Raw genomic sequence first — 20,261 nt, forward strand, 5'->3', positions numbered from 1 at the left:
TGTAGTTGTGCACACACAGCTTGGTGTGCATGCAGTGCTGTAAGTGTATGTTGCCTTGTACTTGCTTGGTGTGCATCCCCCTAATGTCCAGCTGAGTTTGCTATGTAAGGGATTGGTATGTGCATCTGTTTTGTTTTTGTTGTGGATGTATGCAGTGTTTGGCCTGTGTTGGTTCTTTGTACTGACAGGTGCAATGCGTGTGTGATGTTCTATTTGCATGACATTGTGTATGAGGAGTTTGTGCATTGTGATACATTCATATGTGTGTTTCTTGTGTGTATGTCACATGCAGCAATGTGGATTCATGTTCATGAACTTGTTTTGAGTGCACAAAAGTGGTTTTTCCTCCTATTTTTGGCCTGTCACTTGTCAGGTTTGTGCATGTGCGTGCTTGTGGTACACTATGACACCATGTTCACTTGATAACTGGTGTGATGTGTATGTGTGTGTTAGCTGATTTGTCCCCTTGATCCAAGTTATTGTTCATGATTGTTTTTTGAGGAGGCAATTCTTGTTTGTGTTGGGGTATGGTTTCTGTGCATTGGTCCTGAGTGACAATGTTGTGCATTCCTGTTCTGTCTAGGGTCACATTGTCTTTCCACTGTTTGGCTGCACATGGCTGCGCTTGTTGGACTTCTGTGGATGTTGTTCGTTGTTTGTGAGATTTGTGTTTGGATATTGTGTTTGGGTCAGCATTGGTTCAGGCATCCCTGAGTGTGAGTCTGACATTTGTAGATGCACCACAGGGTGTGTGATTGGTTGTCAGTGAACTCACAGGACATCATTTGCACCATTATGTGTGTTTCTCACAGGTGTTGAGTGTTGCAGGTGTGAGGCGGGTAGATGAGAGGCATGTGTGAAGGTCCTACTTGTGTTTGAAAGTTAGGGTGTGTGACAATGAGCCATGAGTGTTGTGCTGATGGCATACACATGTCAAGTAAGTTGACACAGATGTGTGGCTGTCACTGTATGACTTCTGACACTTCCTATCATTCCTGTGCCTATGCATGGCTTGCATTGATGTATCCCTGAGTTGTTGCACAGAGGTCACTGTGGATTAATTCCGGCACTGTGCCACCCATGTCTGATTTGAGGGCCTAAGGGTGGTGTGACATGCTCTGTGGCTTGCTCCATGGCTTTCCAGCACTGTCAACTTCACTTTGGGCTAGCACATGTATTGTCCTCCATTGGTGCTGACCTATGGTATGTGTATGTGGTAGAGTGTCAGTGTTGGGTCTTTTTGAGGGACTTGACAGTCAGTGTGAACATTTCAGTGCTTGTTCATATGCAGTGTGAGTTTTCCTTTCTTAATTATACTCTGTTTGAGTCACATGAGTAGAAGGTAGGTGAGAGGGGGAGGAGGGTTGTCCAGCCCCGGACCTTCTGTGCAGGGTGTTCATCTTCACCCCACCTTCCCAGTCAATCAACCTTACCCATTGATGCTTGAGGTCTAGCCACACCTGGCTGGTAAATTATGCGGCGGGAGGGCACAGGAGGGGCACACAGCATGTTCCCTAATGGGTGTGGGAAGCGTACTGTGGGTAGGGTGAAAGTGGAGCCCCGTGAATTTGTCTCAAAAGGGCATCTAAACCTATGGTGGCCTAAGTGTCTGTACGTACACTGTGAAACTAGATCTACACAGGAAGTCCTACTTAAAAGGACAGAATCCCATCACTCACTGAGGTGACATGCTTCATGATCTGGGTCCTCCTGTCAGCTGTAAAACCTAGTACAGCTGAGGGCTACAACCCCCTCACTAAGAGGGAGGCGCACAGAGATGTTTTAAGGTATATGTCACTATCCTATATAGGTTCCTAAAACCCAGAAGTGAGGAGCTGTTATGATGAAATGTGAGTGATGTGCGCAGTGCAAACTCATGTAATAGATGTGCTAATGTGAATTAAAACTGACTGGCAACAGCTCAGGACGTGAGGCACCGCTCTCTCCGTCGGTACCCTGGGCTGTTCAAGGTTTTGCTTTCGGCAGTAGTGCTTCTGCCGTCTCCGGGTGGCTGGATTCTCTGCTGCGGTGTGATGGGCTGTTTGGGGCATCGTGATTTGTCCGGCGGTCGGGACGTCATTCCGCACGGCGGTGTTTCTCTATTGGCTCCCTCCGCCACTGTTGCGGAAGGAAAATTCTGGCGGATCACATTACTCTGCAGCAGATGGGAATTGGGCTATGTTTGCCCATTGTAATATGGTGGAGGCGAGGAACGCCGACGGAGTGAGGAAAAGGACATTTTCCGCCACCACCAGCACCACGGATGTGTCTACGACTGCCATCCTAATGAGCCCCTTACAATGGGAGGGAAATGTTATTTATGTAATTGTTATTGACATTTTTGAAGATAAAAAATATAATATTATGTCAAAAAATGTTATAAAAAGATTACAATTATTTGACATTATATTTATATTTAAGATGTTAGAAAAAGAAATGGTTTTGTTAAGAGCTTAGGGCCGCAAAACAGGTCAGCCCAATTTACTAACCCTATTTTGTGAGTCGCTAATCAATTAGCGACTCGCAAAATAGGGTTAGTGACTCCCTATTAGGAAGGGGCATGCCAAGGGCATCTCTTCCTAATAGCGAGTCCATAAACCCGGTATGAATATTTGGCTACCGCAATTGCGGTCGCAAAACACTTGCAGTTTACCTCCCTTTTCAGAAGAGAAGTAAGACACTCGCAAACGGCCCTTGCCTTCTTCAGCTTACCCAGGGCAGGCTTTTTTCCGAATGAGAGTTTATTGAAACCTGACACAGGCAGCCTTGGTTGGGAGCAGAGCTTACCACACAGTAACCTTTACAACCCGGAAGTGAGAGACATCAAGTGCAGCTGGCCTCTGTGCTGTTACGATGAAGACCCAGGAAGCATAGGGTGGACAGCCATCCACCTGTCACAGGACCAGCAGCCCTCAGACACAGGACTTCAGTTCGCTGTCACAGGTGAGGCTGAGAACATCAAAGCGCGACAGCCAGGGCTTTAAGTGGAATGAGAAAACTTGGGGTCTCTCAAAAGGGCGTTGCCCATGTAATTAGGGCGTGGCTTAAAAAGTAAGCTAAATATCTGTGCTTAGTGTACTGCCCGACTGGTAATTTGCTGCTTCTGTCATTGCATCCAGATATATAATAGAGCAAGTAACATTACACCTAAAAAAGGCAGTACTTTTGGCTTTGCCAATGGTTGTTAGTTGCATGAGATAAATCAGCAACAACTATGACTTTGTTAAATAGAATATTGAAAATGCTTCAGTTCTGAAATGATGAGACTGTGACAGAATTATAGCAAGTCTCTATATAGTTAGTTGCATGAAAGGCAGGGAAGGGTGATACTGCTGCAGTTAAGATTTTTAGTTTGATTCTAGGGGCTGCGCGCATGCGCTGCTCCCTCAGCAGCATGCTGTATTGGAGTATGCACTGGAAGCCCCTCCCACTCCACGCCCATATTTGTCATTGGCTTGTGTCATTGTCCTTCGTAAATGCTGGCCTCTGATTCGTAAATAGGCTTGTTAGTCCCTCCTTGGTACCGCCTTGTCTGCATTTGTTACCTCCAATAACGACTCCACCTTTTACTTGGCTTGTTACACGGTCTGCGTTACAAGTGGGTGAGCACTATTTTGTTTATTGACTTAAGGGGACAATGGTGGCTGTTTTTTGTATTTGCAGCATGCTCACACAGGACAATGGCGGCCGCTTTTTGTTTAGAGCACTATGCCGCTCTAACTTTAAAAGTGGCTGCCCCCTACCCCCACAGCACTCATGGCACAATGGAGACGCTTTTTTTTAAATTACTTTTTAGAAGAACGCAGCGTTCGCTTCAGGGATGCTGTGCGTTCTTTCACCTTTTTTTTTTTTTTATAAATTTGGATGCTTAGCGCGGCACCCGCTTTAGGGACACCACGCTCAGATTCATTTTTTCAAATAATATAATGTTGAGCGCGGTGCCTGCTTCAGGGACACCAAGGTTTGTTTCTTTTTTTTTAACTTTATTGGTGAGCGTGGCGCCCGCTTCACGGATACCACACTCTACAATACAATAGGTCTTGCTTTTGCCAAGGTTTGACCTACTGGTATTGTAAATGACAATGCCTTTTAACATTATCGAAGGCATTGCCATTTACAATGCAAATAGCTCAAAATCTCACAGTTACGCGACCTATTGCATTGTAAATGTTTGTATGTCTTGCCCGCCGCGCTGTTGATTGTTCTTTGCCACCCTTACCTCTATCCCCTTTTGAACCTCCAGGCGGCTTCTCATCACTACAGCTAGGGGTCATGCGATTTTTCTTTTTAACTGCAGGACAAAGGACTCTTTATATTTCTTTTATTTCAAGAAGTAATATAAAGAAGCTTACCATGCCGTCCAAATTTCATTTCAAATAGAAAAAACTGAATACAGAGGAGCCTTCAATATACTCCTTTTAGTTTTTACATTGCACCTCATTTGGGTTTAGTGTGCTAGTGCAAGCTTACACATACATGAACTAAAGTACACTTGTACAGACTTGCATTTACTTATGTTATGTTATGTGTATTTGAAGCACACTATCACCCGCGATGGTAGAGTGGAGCTGAGCATGTGTTCCTAGCCCTTCCTGTGGCAGGTTGGTTATTTGAAAAGCCAGTTCTTCAGCTTCTTGTGGAATTCAAGAAGAGAGGATGAGGCTCTGATGTGCAGTGGGAGGCCGTTCCATCAGTAGCGGTCTGTGGAGGGAGTTCGGTGGGGCAGTGAGGCAGGGCAGGGGCGGGGCGGGGAAATGTAAACACCGGAATATGGATGAACGGAGGTAAGTACACATTTAAATAAATAAAACGAATTCCTTTGCGCGCGCTGCATCGCAAAATGCGATGCAGCGCGCGCAACGAAATTCGTTTTATTTATTTAAATGTGTACTTACCTCCATTCATCCATATTCCGGTGTTTACATTTCCCCACTCTGCCCCTCCCCCGCCCCGCCTCACTGCCCCACCGAACTCCCTCCACGGACCGCTACTGCGTTCCATCCATTAGTAAGCATATTTGCTTTGCCAGTGTTGATTTTATCTTTGGTAGCTGAAACCGGATCAGCAGAATTCAACGATTTGCGTCAGAATTTGCTTAACCTGTCACTGTAAAATGAATACAAACATGTGCCCATAGCTAATTGTGACCCATGAATGTAAATTATATTATCCTTACTGCAGGCTAGTTATGAGCATGTTTCTTCAAATGCTATTAAACTGAGAAAGAAGTGGAACCAAATTTAGAATCGATTAGAACCATTTGGCTTTTACCTAATCCCTCTCTTTATTCAAATATTCAGAACTATTGAACCAACATTTCAAAGTTGCTTCAAATGCTATTAAACTGAGAAAGAAGTGGAACCAAATTTAGAATCGATTAGAACCATTTGGCTTTTGCCTAATCCCTCTCTTTATTCAAAGATTCAGAACTATTGAACCAACATTTCAAAGTTGCAAACAATAGAGCTCTGTGAGGGAGAAAACAATTCAGATTTCAATTCTGCCTGTTTTCTGTATTTCCAAAGGCATTCTAATGAGGAGCGTCGACATTTCCTGGGCGCCATTTTGCATATCGCGTTGGCGCAGGCGGTGGCGCCCAGGACGTTTCGTGTTTATCAATCTGAAATGTGCCCTCCACTGCTAAAAAGACAAATTGCTGATTAATGTTGTTGAGCTGACTCTAGATGCAGAGTGCGGAACACGAAAACAACGTCTACATCAATATCCACAAAACGCCCAGGGGAGATCGTGGTACTGCAAAGATTCCGGCTCGGCGAATTAAAATAAAATTTTAAAAAACATGCTCTTGGTGTGAAACGGTATTTATTCAATGCTTGTTGAGTGATAGCCAAAATATTGTCGCGCAAACTTTCTGTTTATTAAAGCCTAACGCGATCGGTGAGAAACAGTATTACTGAATAAATCTTCAACGTAATCAGGGATGTAATTAACCAATTAATTGCCCTTGTAACAACAGGAAAGGCATTGCTTTGCTGTATCGCCGATGCCGCGCGGCATCGCTCAAGGTTTCGCCGTCTGATTCATAGTGTGACAGATAGAATTAATTTCACCAGTCTTATTGATAAATGTGTGGACTTTCAAAGGCATATTCAGGTCCTATTAGCTTAATATGCATATTTTTTCCTCAAGCAAAATTGTTAGCAACCGTGGTAACGTGTTTATTATTTTTCTGTGTAGTGTTGAACGCAGACCCAAATACTGTCACTGTGACGGGTTGTGTAAAGGAACAAGCATTAGCAAATCCAATAGCACAAGGCCGTGAGAACCACATTGGCTTTGTCAGTGTTTGTGCAAGGGCGGAAGTGATCTTGGCGGTGCAGACCTTTTGAAGAATTTGGCCCCAAGCAAAAGCTGGCCTGGCTCCCTGGGCATAACCCTGGGCGTAGTTCGCGAAGTAGCGCTATGCGTTGCTACGCAAAGTGCACTTTGCACAACGCGAGCTACGCGTAGCACTTCGCGAACTGCGTAGTACCCTGTTCGCACTGTGCAAGATGTTGTTTTCAATGATTGCACAGTGCGGACAAGCATCCAGCACTGTGCAATCATTGAAAACGGCATCTTGCACAGTGCGAGCTGTAGTTTTCTGCCGCTCGAGTAGATTTTTACTCAAGCAGCAGCTTTCTCAACGCGGACTGGTAGTTTCTCATCGCGAGCGGTCTCGAGCATACGCGACCACTCACAATGAGAAACCTGACCTCCCCGCGTTGAGAATCTCGCTTGGAGGTTTATTTTCCACGCTCGCGATCGTCAACTTGATGTTGCTGATCGCGAAAGAGGAAAAAGTCTCGCCGGGATGTCATTTTGCTTGCTCGCGGTCGCCAACTTGACGTTGAGGACCGCGAGCAAGCAAAAAATGACCGCTGCACTACGTTACCCTACACGTGTTTGCACTGTGTTACGTGCAATTCGTGTAGTGCGAAGTAGCGCAAACTTTGCAAACTACGCGAGTGTAGTGTAGTGCTTTGCCCAGGGTTAATTATTAGTAGTGTCAGAGGAAATCCAGCCAAAAACCTCTCACTACTCGTTGTACTCACTGGTCAAACAGCTGTGGTCAAGGAGGAATCAAAAGCAAATAGAATATAACACAACCGTCCTATTTCTGTAAGCATTGGCAAATGCAATTAGTCTTGATATTTTTTTAAGAAGCCATGTAATTCAGTTTTGCATGCTCTTAAAAAGCTATTTTTTGTACTTTTCCACACTTGGTCAGACCTCAAAGCTTTTACTTATTTTTCCCTTAGCATGTGTTCATGCTTCAGCCAGAACATGTCCGTTTCCAAGATAGATGGCACCAGTATATCAATATATACTTTCTCACCCGATACCTCTATCAATATATCCTTTACCTCCACACTCTCATTCATCCCAAAACCCATACGACTACTATGATCCCCAAAATAACCCTTTCTAGACTCACCCTTCCTATAACCCTCCTTGCATCATCTCATACCTCTTTTACTATTCAGATCTCCCAAACAAGCCTTTCTAAACCCTTCCCTCTGACTCTTCCGCCCTCCATCTCCACTTTACTCATCCCAAAGCCCCTCCTACTCTTATAAACTCCAACAAAAAAAAACTTTCTAGACCCTTCCCTCTTCTACCCCTCCACCATTCCTTTTCAATCCAAATAACAGACTAACATGTCCACCACTCAAATGTATTTCATATTTCCCTATACTAATTCCCCGCTAATCCTATTTGGGTTCTGGAGTAGTGTGCTACCTGCCAAAAAGCGCTTCAACACCTCATCAGAGGTAGCAAGCACTATATAAATTCAAACCCTTCACACTGAAATCCCTCCACTGTCCTTTTCAATCCAAATAAAAGACTAACATTTACACCACTCAAATTCATTTCATATTTCCCCAGACAAATTCACCACTAATCCTTTTTTGGTTCCGGAGGAGCGTTCTACTCGCTGAAAAAGTGCTTCGACGCCTCATCAGGGGTTGTAAGCGCTATTTAAATGCAACTACAATACAACACAATATAGCACCTCAGCGATAGCCCCTTCTCTATGTCTGGCATGCTTACATGATATGTGTGCTCCAAGGCAATCCTAGGCGAGGGAGTAATCTCATTAGCAGTATTTGCACATCCATGATGCTCCACTCTTAATGTACTTAAGGAAACCTTTTTCTAGTACATATTTCTATGCCCAAAATATAGCAAAGAGTTCTAATGCCGAGTGTACAAACTACAATTTCTGTTTCAGATATACATCTTATTTTAAAAAAAGTCTGATAGTTACACATAATATAGCAGCTTTGGTTTTTCTGTGCTCACTTCAGCAGCACATATCATAACATTTGCCTGATACGGAAACAAAAGCGTTACCCCTGCGCAAGGATGGCTTGCACATTTCTGAGGTTTTCATGTTTTTCTTCCTTTTTTTCTCCGTTGCAAATCTTTTTTTTATCTCCACAAGGAAAGCACAGTATGATCCTTGTTTGTGTTTTTGAACACCTGAGGTGGCGGCTAACCCTTTTCTTATACTGATTTTTCTGTGATTTTATATGTCAATTGAAAGAATAAAATAATTCCTACTTCGCTGTGTATTCCTTTAGTTCAACAATTAGCCATGCTGCAATATTGTTGATGTAATTGTCATGGCTGTACACAATGGAGCTATACATTTTTAAGAGTGTCAAGTGGATCAGAAGTGCGACCCGGGGGATACAGTGGGCAGTTATGTGCCATTTTGCTTCTCATTTTGACCAACCCAGAATGTTTTCTCGTGCAGCAGGCCCATGCCAGGCGTCCCTGAGAGGTGCTTAACATGTTCTGAATCTTGCTTATCCATATCATGCCAGCCTCTGTCGGGCAGTAGGAGTACACTCTAAGTAGTTCTCCTTTGATCTGTAATGAGCAGGCCATGACTTGACCTACAGTTAGTGGCAGCCAATAATTAATTATTGGGTACACCACGTTTTACCGACCTAACTTGTGTAGTTCTGCCTAGTTTGTCATGACTGGATCCCTTAGCTCCCTGAGTTGTAGGTGTTGTGAGTCCTGGGCCAGCTGTAGGGCAGTGCGGCTGGTGTGGGCGAACTGGGCACTGACTTGGGGCGGGACTGGCCTCAGGGAGAGGGCGCTGTGTTTTGCAATAACTTAAGATTTAAAAGCACCTGATCCAGAGTTCCTTGTGTTTCCATCTTTCAGGCAGCAATAAAAATGTCAAGAAAACTCCTTTGATTAATGTTCCTGCCAGAGAAAGAGATCATATTTTTTTCTAGTTGCAGTTTTGACTCTTTAAACAGATCTGTATTTTTTGTGGGTAGGTGAGTAGATTAGTAAAGCCAGCCTTTACCAGAGCTTTAGAACTAATTATATGTATGGACAGATGAGGGGCACTTTTGCGGGTGGCAGTGAGAGAATCAGGGAAGGAAGAGGTCATGGGGGGGGGGGCGCGAATAGATTGGTGCACCAGGTGCCACCAGCGCTCAAACTGGCCTTGTGTTAGTGGATTGTACATGAGTACCCAAAGGGTGGGGTACCATTATGATGGGCCTCTATTTGTTTGAAGCTCCTATGGTTGTAGGGTGGTCCATGGGTTCAGTGATATCAGAGCAGCTTCTATGATATGTTTGTGAAGTAAAGGAAGCTGTTTTGCCTAACGTGTGGACAGAATGATGCCAGCCTTCGCAGAATGGAACCAAGGCCAGCTAACTGAAGCCTGCGTGGAAGTTGTTTGTGAACTATTTAAGAGCCACAATGGCCAGAAATAAACTTGAGTCATCTGCTTTGCAAGAGAGCCAATGACTTGCAGGGCAAATTCCAGGCGTAGGAATGTGGTGTGCTTGAATGACTGATAGAGCGTGATGCTGTTTTTAGATTTAGAGGGGTGCATTGTAATCACGTGTGAATCGCACCGATATTTAATCTGTTATCGTATTAATATTAGGCCATTAGATTGTTCACTGTATAACATGTGCGCATAATTGCACGAAGAATTAATGTCATACCAATACTCATTTAGATGGAATTATAAAGGTTTAAAAGCGTATTCGTGATTAACAAGTATTTTATATTAATGTTCATGTAACGTGTGGATATTAACAACATACACGCATATGTATTTTCATTAATTTACTGTCTTATATTAGCCAAATTTGGTAGGCCTAACTTTAGTTTCTTCCTGTTCGCTCTCAAGTTGATGGTTAATTAGAATTTATGTGCCAGTGGAATATTTTCGCTTTCTTCATTTCATGTATCTGTTGCAGGTGCAATAATTTGACCTTGTTAGTTAGAATAACCTCTTTGTTTTAAGAGTTAGGCAATGGTAGGGAGGAGAGGATGCCTTCAAAAGAGCAGAGTTGATAATAAGGGTGGATGTCTTTCATAACAAGAAATGATCAGCACACACCTTTTTCTAATTACCACCATCAATACATCAGGATTGAGGCAGTTTAAATCAATATGGATTGCAAAAAATGTCGGTTATCTTTCAACAGGTTTTCTAATCCAATGTTGGGTAGAGCGCAATCAAATATATGGAGTCACTTTTGTAGGTTATGTAATCCTTTATTCTTTACAAAACTGATCCTCCAGAAGTAGCCAGCCCGTTTCGTCCCGTCTTGGAACTTCTTCAGGGCTACAAGTCACAGATAATATATACATTTTTAAATCCTGATATTTACAGCGCACCATTAAAATGCACATACAATTGTGCAAACATCAAAGTGCGAGACTAAATGTCTAAAAAGCATCAGAGAACTATGGGTACAATCTTTTTTCTGATCATACTCCCACTGTATGACAAGTGCAGCCTTTTAGGTCTATGATCTCCTCTGGAAATCACAGGATTTCTTTCGTGTCTGGACGGGCCTGGGAACCAAGTAGGTCTATGATCTCCTCTGTAAATCACAGGATGTCTTTTGTGTCTGGAAGGGCCTGGGAACCAAGGTCATTGGACTAGAGCTTGGATGTGCCATTACTTCATAGAAATGTACCTACAAGGAGGTGTTCAACTGTGTAAGGCAATCAAATGATGTACATGGGGGGGTGTTTTTTTCGATTTTGGGATTAAGAATTTGGGACAGAGTCAGGAGCACTTCAGTCTTACCTGGGGAGGAGAGAGAGCATCTTAGAATAAGCTCTGTAGCTTTACGCTACTAGTACCTGATTAATGTGAGTGTGCTTCTAAGGAAGTCTTCACGTGCAGACACCTTTTGGGGACTTGCCTTGGAAAATATTACATAGGGATATCATCACAGAGGCAGTGAAGGGACAGATTAAGGTTTGCTCAGGGTTACGGATAGTAAATGGAAGATGTTTTAGATGCGGTTTCTATATTTGGATGTGTCCTAATGTTGGAATTAGTTATTTTGTGCAATTTCCTAAGATTGAATGTGATTCGTAGATCTGGCTTTGTATTAGTGCCCATGTATTTTTTCACACTCCTTATTAGGTGTCTATATGTCCTTCTTTTCTTGGCCATATAATAAATATTTGAACTCTGTATCAAAAGTTGTGGTTCTTAGAATCATGTGCAATGGTAATGAATAATTATATAATGATTTTTCCCCTCCACACTTACAAAGCAGGCAACAAAGGTTTATGTGCAAGGGGTTCCAGAGTAAGAATAGAACGTGGAACCCGGCTCCATCAACTTTGACCAACTTTGTAACACCATTAACTTTGTGAGAGTCAACTCACACCCCTTACAGACCAAGGGGGCATGAGGAATGCTTACTTTGTCACTACAGAACTGGAGAATATTGTCTAGTTGGCTGAATTTTGTCACTCCGGTTATGAAGCCATTTGAGCAATGTCCTGAGATCTTACTATTGCATGGATGTTGTGATTTCAGCGTCACAGACTTGAAGCTAAGATCCATCTTCCCCAGTTGCTAGATGAAGCCAGTGGTTTCTCTTGCATGCTATATTCTATGGCTAACTCAACCAACTGAAACGTGTAACTAACACCAGCAAGTAATGAGATACTGAACTCACTGTGGGTGGTTTTGAATGCCAATAAACCACCTATTCGAAGTGAAAGCTTGAAAACTTATTGGAGTAGTGACTGCACTGCCATTGAATTGTGTCCGTTGCCACTCTCAGTGGCGTAACAAAACTTGAGGTGGCCCCCACGCAAAGTACATGGAAAGTGCTCCGATCCCAGTCCGGTGCCTTCAGGTTAGGGGCTCTCGGCCCGAGCATAGTGCAGGGGGGTCCCTGGTGCTCTGGGGCACCTGCACCTCAGGAGTTGCGGGAATGAATGTTACGCCACTGGCTACTCTGTCATGGTTCACTGGAGCCCTGGTCGTAACTGGTCTCTGATCTCTGAGTTTTGAATATTTTATTTGGTCGCCCTACAACCAATCTTTTCCCTGTGCCTATGAATCCCAGTTCAGTTTTGGATGCTTAAAATATTTTTACCTCTCACTTACAATTTTTTATGAAGACCTATTGTGAACAATACAATACACAGAGTGGGATCTACGCCAGGCCTGTGATCATAATTGCATGCAAACAAGCATTGGCAAAGCCATTGCTATAAACAGCAAGACGTAAGTGTTTCGGCAATGCTGGTTTTAGGAAGTGCCTACATTTTAATGAAGGTTGGGCGAAGGTGTCCCAAACAGAGGGTGGAAGGGAGAAGACTGTCCTGGAGGTATCTGCAGTATAATTAGGCAGGTAGAACAACATAGGATTGATGACTGTTCCCTCTGCGTGCATAAGATAATGCAGGTAGGCGGCACTTTTACAAATTCAAGCAACCTGGTCCTGATGATGACCTGAACTCAGACTGGTCGAAACGCCTTCGACCACTCAGCGTTACCTTTGGCTCCAATGTGGTAAATTTAACTTATTTAAAATGGAATACTTACCCTGTATATACCTTCATTTTGTTATTGACCACAAATTCTGTTATTTTTGTGCCGTTCAAGCTGTTTTCTCACCTTATTGTGCCACTGCGCCATTCACTGTCACAAGCACGTTCAGTGCACAATCCACTTATGGTTACTTATACATATAATGTACTGTAGTGCTATTATAACTACTTGCAAATAAGATAAATAAAATATTTGTGTTTAAATTGCCTTGCGAAATAATTACAAGTTGAGGCATTGTTTTTTGTATGCATACTTTACCCGGGTCTTGACTGGGTTACCGGGTATACTCCTGCTCTTCTGTGTCTTTGTTGATATGAAGCAGTACTTTCATTTTCTTTAGTTTTTCCATGCCATGGAACATCAAATGTAATCAGTTCATGAGCTCAGACTGAGCCCAGGGGTTGTAGTTGAGGGATATCAACCCCATGTCAGCAGGGCCGGACTGGGAACCAAAACTGGCCCTGGCAAAGTGCTCGGCTGCCCCCCCCCCAACCCACGGGGTTGGGGGTGCCGCCGAGCTCTTTGCCAGGGCCGGTTTTCGGCCGATTTTGTTACAGGGCCGATTTTGCAGCTATGCATGCTTCAATTGCCCGTGACGGTGAGTATGTTCTCTGTTTCTCGTACCTTGCTGACGTGATCGGTATTTTGTGCTTCGTCTGATTAGCTTATCTGTTTTTGAGGTGCAGCACAGCATCTCAGTCGATCACCTCGTCTGCGGGTTTGGTGGACATTTTGAATATGCTCCTCTGTACGGTCTTTGATTTCTTATGCGACTGTGTATGGGCTGGAGCAGGGCTTTGACTCCATATGTGCCAGTCTCAGAACGCTCAACATCGATTCTGGGTGCACATGGCACACACAAGCAGTTTGCCGTATTGTTGCGAACTCTCAAAGAGAGCAGTCTTGTCTTCTCGAGCATGTATCTTACCCTTGTCACCAGTTGTAGCCTCTTCCCCAGCCCAACAGCATGCAGATGAACTCCGCCACACTAGAGCTGCAGTCAAGCATTACATTATTCTTAATCATAGATTTACACACTGCACATTACATCATACTTCCCATTAACCACACCCTAACACCTCCTCACATATTACGTGCTTCCTAATCAGAGTCTGATCAGTACCACGAGGGTCCCAGTGCACGTAATATCAGTATGCTGCATCTACCATCTCATCTAAACATTGGACACAGCTCTCGAGGCTCCCCAGGATTAATTTAAAATCTAATTACTAAATTTAATTTACCCCTTGTTACACAGAAACATATTTGTTGTAACAGAAGTACATAGAGACATGTTTTGCTTTGTGTAGCTTTCTGTGCGGAATATGATTTGAGGATGAGCTAAATATCATTCAATTGGTGTTGTGGTATTTGTTCTAGCATGAGAAGGAAAACCATTGTTGGAAAGAACTAATAGCCTTGCAGGAGCACAGTGGTAGCCTTGGTTTCGAGAGCATGCGAAAGAAATGTAATTATTGCCATGTTGATGTGCATGCTTTGATTCATTTTTACATAGAAGAAAAAAGTAGCAAAGTGGCTTCTTAAAGGTACAGTGCCACCCATCTTGTGAAGAGCCACATTGAAAAACACCATGGGCTTCTACTTTTGCACTCTGTTGGTCACCAGGCTGTATGAAAAACATAACATATGGTGTTACTGAAGTAAAACCATATGCAGGGTTCTGAGTCACGCATGCACTCTCTGTCACCTCGTGTGCGTGCATTAGTGTGCAGGGTGTGGTGGGAAGTTTTGAGGAGGGTTTTCAAATAATGACAGGAAACAGCAGTTGTTTCTCTTTCAGAGCCATTGGGACACCACCGTCAAAAGAAATGTTGCCCTTAAACAGTAACCCTGACTTTTTTAGACATAATTCATTATGCATATACTTATGGCAGTGGAGGAGGCGAAAGTTGGGTTAACCACATATTCAAAATACCATTTCACTGGAAATCCAAGGGGTCAATCAGTACCTCATTTGAGCCGGGGGTTGCCAGTGGGGGCCACCGGCACTGATTTTTGAGGACTAGCAATTATTTTTCTGCATCAGACATCTCCCAAGAGCAAGCGAGGAAAAAAACACAAAGGGGCATTTTTGCAAGCCCGTTTTCGTCGCTCTTAGAGTGACGCAAATTAAAATTAAAATTTATGAAGCCATGCATAGCTACCTTGAGTGGCCCCGAGTGGCTTCATGAATCTCGAGTAATGCAAAGCAGTGCAAATTGCTACGTGGCATTACTCTGCTTCAGGGAGACATGTACATGGGCAGCGCTTGGGTGTTCCCATGCAACATCCATGGATTTTGATGCATTTCCAGATTTACCAGAAGTGTCAGACCTGGGAATGCGCCAACAAGTTTATTCATCTTTCCATGTGGGCTGCATTCAAAAACTTCAGGGGATTGTTTTAGTGCAGGAAGGTGCCCCTTCCTGCACAAAAGCAATCCTCCTTACAATACAGACACCCTTGCACCATCGTGAAAGGGGGCCTACGTTGGCACTACACAGCCAAAAGGACGTTAGCGCAGGGGAAAAGGCAGGAATGAGCTGTATTGACATAAATACAATGCATTCCTGCCCTTTCCCTGTCATGCGGTGCAGCAATTTGACTTGCTGCGCTGCGTGACGGCCATAAATATGACCACAAAGTGGAAAGAAGGAGGAAGAGAAGGACAGAAAAACCATCACAAAGGGAGAAAATAGGAACCCACAAGAGTGAGTTAAAGGGGCAGGGAATGTCTGGTAGTGGATTAAAGAGGCATGAGGTGGAACAAGGAATATGCAGTCTTGGTATTTACTGAACTGACATTTAATTGCACTGGCAGCTGGGTTCTGAGCAGAGCTTTGGGCACAGGCACTCATACTTTTATAAATTAAGCAGTGGTCACTATGCAGTTATAAAGAGGAGTTGATTGAGATCATAGGGGACAGTGCTTCTAGAATTGAATGGTTATCAAGTCTTAAAAGGTTTGGATTCGTTTTAAAGAGCTTGGTTCTGAGAAAAGAATGGTTCCTTTTCCCTGGTGACCATAAATCATAAAATAAATAGGTCTCTGGCACAATCATACTAGTGACCAGTTTCAACACTATCATTTTGCTTCTGCTAATAATGTCATGGCATATGTTTTGCAATCTTATTCATTTAGGAAAAGCAGCGGGCACAAATGGTCCATGACTGACTAGACCAGAAGCAAAACTAGTGCAAAGTTTTGACAGTGCCATAGCAATGGGGTGCAGCCCACGGTGGCACGAGTTTTGGGGGCTGTGCCCCCCTCTCACCTGCGGCCATCGCTGGGCAGCAAATGCAAGGACCACCACTGGCAGCATAAGGTGCAGCTACCCCACTGAGTTTTAAATTTCATAGTTATATAAGGCTTTTAGAAAATATTTCAAGGTAGAAAAGCAAACTTTATGGTATTGCAGTTGACCAGGTGACAAGGTTGGTGCAGCAGTCAAAGAAATCTTCACGTGCCCAGGGCACTAAGAAAAGCTACCTTATTGAACACTACCTCTTTTGGTCATTTTGTGCTCAGAAATCAGAAAATTAAAGGGCCACTGAATTGTAAATAAGACATAATCAAACAATTTCATATTTGAAATTAACAGGTTTACCTTCCACATGCCATTCCCAATAATTTCCACTGACTTAGGGACATTACATTGTAGCTAAACAATTTACTGAAATGATTGCTGATTGTCCCCATAATCCCAGCACAAATTAAATATTGATACTGTTGCAGTAAAATTGTGGAGGAGCCATTATTGATTAAAGTGTCCTCAGGAAAGATGGCCACTAATTGCAAAATAAATTAGAAAATTACTCGAGGCACCCTTTGATATTACAGAAATTAGAAGAGTAATAAAACTATGCGCATAAATAAGGCTTCTGGTCCTGATGGATTTCCCCTAATCTTCTATAAAATATCTTTCCACAGATGGGTAAACTAGCAGGACTCTATAATTCCTTTAGTCAGACTACAAGCTTGACCCCAACCATGCAAGAATCAGACATAACCTTGGTCCCTTATGTGGGGAATCTAAAATATAACTGCACCTCATACAAGCCAATAGATTTTTTAAAGAATGATAAAAATGTTATTCATGAAAATACTTATGTTGGACTTGGCCCTTTTGAAAGGATTATCCCCAAACGTTTTGCTTCTTCCTACTATTTTTTCCTGACCTGTTGTTGTTGGCTATAGGACTCTGGGCACTTTGCCACTTCTAATCAGTGCTAAAGTGCAAATGCTCACTGTGCAAATTGTGAACATGATTGGTTATCCATTATTTGCATATTTGATTTACCGGTAAGACCCTAGTAAATTGCACTAAGTGCGCCAGGGCCTGTAAATCAAATGCTACCAGTGGGCCTGCACCAGTCATTGTGCCACCCACATGAGTAGCCCTGAAAAGGTAACTCAGACCTGCTACTGCAGCGTCTGTGTGCATTTTATTGACTGCCATGGCAACTTGGAAAGTGCACCCACTTGCCAAGCCCTAACCTTCTCTTTTCTTACATATAAGACACCCCTATAGTGGGCTCAAGGTACCCCCTGGGCAGGGTGCAGTGTATGTGAAATGTACTAGTTTGTGTGACATGTCCTGGTAGTGAAATACTGCCAATTTCGTTTTTCACTATTGAAAGGTTATTTGTCCCATGGGATAGAATGGGAGATACTTTGTAACATCTTACAAGTATAACTTCCCATTGGGACAAGATGAAGAAATCAAGTTTAGGCTCTCTAAACTTAGAATTTAATAACACATCTTTTAGTAAAGATGGATTTTAGATTGTGTGTTTGAAAACGCCACTTTTAGAAAGTAGGCATTTCTTGTTTAACCATTCTGTGTGCCTCTGTCTGTTTCTGGATTGACTGTCTGGTTTTGGAGTGACAGGGGCTGAGGATGTGCATTCACTATAGACAGCCACTGGGGGGTGTTTGGGGTGTGCCTGGCCCTTCCTGGATGACTCAGAGCTGAGCTGAATAGGGCTTGGCTGAATTTAGAGTTTTCAGAGGAGATTTTCTTTCACCTGAATGGGGCCTGTCTCCCTTGCACAATGCTGCCTCCACCCCCTGTAGTCATACTGCAACAGTGATGACAGAACTGGTTTGTACTCGGCTCAGAGACCCTTGCACAAGGAGAACAAATACTTTTTTGTAGTAAAAGTATTACACCTGAAACCCCAGAAATTTAGATTGAGTCTGGACTCAAGAGGAACCTTTGCCAAGGAGAATAGCTGAAGAGCTGTGAGGAGGAGTGCTGCCCCTTTGCTGTGTGCTGTGTGGGGTTGGCCTGCAGTTGCTGTTTCTGCCAAGGAAAGGACAAAGACTGGAACTTTCATGTGAACCTCCTTGAAGAAGATCTCCAAGGGCCTTTGTATGCTGGCATCCTGTTCTGAAGTCTTAGGGACACAAAGACTTCACCCCCAGCTCCCCTGAACTCTGCTGCTGAGAGTTCTGAATTGCCAGGAGTTGCCTATTCCAGTTTCTGGGCCTCGAAAGGTTGTTCATGCTGTTGGGAGCTGGAAGAAACCTAAAGACCTGAAGAAATCATTGCATTGCTCTTCTTGCAGCTGTTTTTCTGACGCAGCACTGCTGTGCGGGAAGAATCTCCATGCATTGCCGCACTGCTGCCGAACCGAGGTTGCGCATGTCGCCACTGGAAGACCTAAGTAGCGAGGGATCGCAGCCAAAGAAACCGACGCAGCGCCACCACCGCATAGATCGCCAACGCATCCCGGATTTTCACGCATTGTACCTGTGCGGCAAGGTTTCCTGATGCATCACCCACTCACCAGAACCGTCTTGGAGTCAACACATCACTTCCCCCTACAGACTGGATTCAATGCATCACTTCTCCTGCGTGTGGCAGAATTGTCGCATCGCCTCCCCATGGTCTCAGGAACAGATGCATCTCTTTGTTTCTCAAGGCTTCCCATCTCTGTGGCTGTTTGGCCTTGTGAAGTTTGACACACCTACAGGTAGTTTGTGAGAAATCACGCATCCATAGTTTTCTATGGGCCCAGTTGCTTGAAACCTTTTTAAGTCATATTCCTATTTCATGTATATTGAATTTTTATCGTTTTGGTCATGTTGAGTTTAGATACTTTATTTTTCCTAAACTGGGGTGGTGTTTATTTGTGGTGTTATCACTGTATAACTGTATGTTTTAAGTACAAATACTTTACACATTGCCTTTGGGATAGGCCTGTCTGCTAGTGCAAAGCTACCCAGGGGGTGAGTGGTGGTCATCTAAAGTGTGTATCCCCTGCACCCTGACTAGAAGCAAGGGTCCCCACTTGGACAAATGCACCTACCTCTGCCAACTAGAGACACCCATTTCTAACAACTTGAAAAAAGGCTGGAGCATATATTTCCTAGCTTAATTGACATCGACCAGGTAGGTTTTATTAAAAACAGACAAGGAAGTGGTAATATCATGTGGATGGCCTATCTAATCAAGAAAGCTTAGAGGAGGAATGTCCATGCGATCAATAGACTTGGAGAGTGCCTTTGATCTTGTGAGCTGGGGGTTCCACGAGGCACCTATGGTTAAAATCGGGCTCACGAAGAAAATGGAGTGCTGGATATCAGCCAGGCTAAAAACTGACATTAAAATGGATGGGGATGCCTCAGATTTTCCTTATCCAGAGAGGGACTGAGCAAGGTTGGCCGCTCTCGTCACTACTGTCTGCCCTATTGAGGGAGTCATTAGCCACACAAATCACATTCCTAGATGCCATTAAATGTATTCCATTTGTAGGCTAAAAACATACGCTTTGCCTGCTTACTGACGACATACTGCTGCTTCTGACAGACCCAGGGAGGTCAAATTAGGAAGTCCTGTAGGAACTCTGAGTTTGAAAAGGAGCTGGGCTTTTAATTTAATTTGCAAAAATCTATCAGTACTGCAGAGCAAAGTGGCCAATCCACTGCTTAGAGGGGAATCTTACTCACTTTAGTACATTCAGCTTTCATAGCTGAGGTTAGGCAGTTAAATAACATGTATGGTACCTGAATCCTCGGGGGAGGGGAAGAGTTACAGTTTGTTATAAAATCCAGATGGTTATAAGGAGCAAATATTTGTTGTGTAAAGATATATGCCCACACAGGCAATGAAAACAAACGAAAATAATTTGGTTAAAAAAATTGGGGGCATCAATACTCATGCATTTTTGTTTTTTTCTGTAGCTCATGTTAACAAGCCAGAGAAGATTTTTACCCACTTTCTGAAGTGACTAGCTTTTGCAATTGTTCTGCAAATATTAAATGGCCTTACTCAGTTTCACGTCAGATGAACTTATGAGATACAATAGTAGTAGCTTCCCTGCACTTCCTGAAATCGTAATGAAAGCATTGTTCATTGTTCAGTGTAATTGAAACAGGAGTCCAGCATGGACAAAC

General features: G+C 43.4%; 1 non-coding gene across 1 annotated transcript; it reads left to right on the top strand.

The window, feature by feature from the left end:
* Positions 1–8,299: 8,299 nt before the first annotated feature.
* LOC146783898 (U6 spliceosomal RNA) lies at positions 8,300–8,405 on the top strand. The gene has a single exon (XR_014971387.1). It is a non-coding gene; the product is annotated as a U6 spliceosomal RNA (small nuclear RNA).
* The last annotated feature ends 11,856 nt before the right edge of the window (positions 8,406–20,261 follow it).

The sequence above is a fragment of the Triturus cristatus genome, chromosome 11, assembly GCF_964204655.1.
Source record: "Triturus cristatus chromosome 11, aTriCri1.1, whole genome shotgun sequence".
Classification (NCBI taxonomy): domain Eukaryota; kingdom Metazoa; phylum Chordata; class Amphibia; order Caudata; family Salamandridae; genus Triturus; species Triturus cristatus.